The following is a 2,500-nucleotide window of genomic DNA, read 5'->3' on the forward strand; positions in this document are numbered from 1 at the left end:
AGATTGCAATTTTCTTTGGTTTGGTTACACAGATTTATGTTCAGCAAGGAAAATGGTTTTGTTGGACTAAAGTGGTTTGCAGTCTGTCTGTACCGTTTCTCTGAATATTTCCACACAGCAGCAAATGGTTTGACCATAAAAGGAAGTGAATTAAAGACAAGGCTATCAAATACAGAGGGAAAAAGGGAGAAAATATCAAACAGGCAACTGAATTAAGTGCTGCAAGAGTTACATGAAATTAACAGTAAATTAGTTGTGAGAATTGACAGAGAATTCCGGAAACAACTTGCCCAGAACAGGCCCCTGCGGTGCATCCTTACTAGCGAAGGTGCACAATCTTCACACAAGTCAGGTAGCAGAAACTCAATGCGAGCTTGGCAAGGCTTGATCAGAAAGTACTCTAACTGAAGCTAAAAACTACATGTGCCCCACATGTGGTTGCTCATTCCATCATGTGAGCAGTCATGGTTTTGAATAATCACCAATCGATGAACAAAGTCAGCCTTTGATTGTCTACACATGTATTTATTATCTCATGTCTCACTACCATGTAGCATAACACACCTGCATACATTTCATACTGTCCCCACATATATTTCATATCAAACAACCTCCACTTCACAGTCTCCACATGAATTCTCCACTGAGTAACTTACATCTCATAGTCTTTGCATATATTCCACATTAACATACATTTCATACTCTTCACATACTCTAAAAATTAAACAACTTACATTTCATAATCTCCACATATATTCCACATTAAACTAGCTATATTTCATAATCTCCATGTATATTCCACATCTGTTATAAACTGATATAATGTAAAGGGTACCTTTGCTGGCTCTGTTGAATGTGAAAGAAAAGGGATTTGGTTGTTATTTCTAGCAGTTTTAGTAACCATGTAGAATCTTCCTTGTTGGAGTTTTATAATACTGGTGGAGGTATTGGAGGACAGTGTAGAGATCCATCTTAGTGTTGCAGGTTTATCATATTGCTGGAGGTATTGGATGTCAACCATACTGGAGGGCACTGTACAGATCCATCTTTGTGTCGGAGGCTCATTGTACTCGTGAAGGTATTGGAGGTCAACCATATTGGGGGGATGTTGTAAAGATTTATCTTTGTGTTGGAGGGTTATCATATTGCTGGAGATATTGGATGTCAACCATACTGGAGGATGTTGTAGAGATTCATTTTTGTGATGAATATTTACCAGACTGCTGGAAGTATTAGGGGTCAACCATATTGGGGGATGCTGTAAAGATCCATCCTTGTGTTGGAGGTTTATCGTATTGGCGGAATTATTGGATGTCAACCATATTGGAGGATGTTGTAGAGATCCATTTTTGAGATGAATATTTACCAAACTGCTGGAGGTCAACCATGTTGGGGGATGCTATAAAGATCCATCCTTGTGTTAGAGGTTTATCATATTGCTGGAGATATTGGATGTCAACCATACTGGAGGGCACTGTACTGATCCACATTGTGTCGGAGGCTCATCATACTCATGAAGGTATTGGAGGTCAACTATATTGGGGGATGCTGTAAAGATCCATCTTTGAGTCGGAGGCTGATCATATTAGTTAAAGTATTAGAAGTGAACCATATTGGAGGATGTTGTAGAGATTCATTTTTGAGATATTTACCAGACTGCTGGAGGTCAACCATATTGGGGGATGCTGTAAAGATCCATCCTTGTGTTGGAGGTTTATCAAATTGCTGGAAGTAATGGATGTCAACCATATTGGAGGATGCTGTAAAGATTCATTTTTGTGATGAATATTTACCAGACTGCTGGAGGCATTGGGGGTCAACCATATTGGAGGACAGTGTAGAGATCCATCTTCGTGTTGCAGGCTTATATTGCTGGAAATATTGGATGTCAACCATACTGGAGGACGCTGTACGTGCAGATCCATTTTTGTGTTGGAGGCTCATCATACTCGTGAAGATACTGGGGGGTCAACCATATTGGTGTATGCTGTAAAGATCCATTCTTGTGTTGGAGGGTTATCATATTGCTGGAAATATTGGATGTCAACCATACTGGAGGACACTGTACGTGCAGATCCATCATTGTGTCGGAGGCTCATCATATTCACGAAGGTATTGGGGGGTCAACCATATTGGGGGATGCTGTAAAGATCCATCCTTGTGTTGGATGTCAACCATATTGGAGGATGTTGTAGAGATTCATTTTTGTGATGAATATTTACCAGACTGCTGGAGGTATTGGGGAGTCAACCATATTGGAGAATGCTGTAAAGATCCATTTTTGAGTTGGAGGTTGATCACATTAGTTGAAGTATTAGAAGTGAACCATATTAGGGGATGCTACGACGATCCATCTCTGTGCTGAAAGCTTATCGTATTGGTGGAGGGACTTTATATCCCAAAACCCATCAACAAGGCACCTATTTCTGACCTAAAATATCAAAAACAAACCACACGAGTGTTTCCTGTACCACATATGGATCTTTTCGGTTTGAATGGC

Source organism: Octopus sinensis, unplaced genomic scaffold (assembly GCF_006345805.1).
Source record: "Octopus sinensis unplaced genomic scaffold, ASM634580v1 Contig03006, whole genome shotgun sequence".
Taxonomy (NCBI): Eukaryota; Metazoa; Mollusca; class Cephalopoda; order Octopoda; family Octopodidae; genus Octopus; species Octopus sinensis.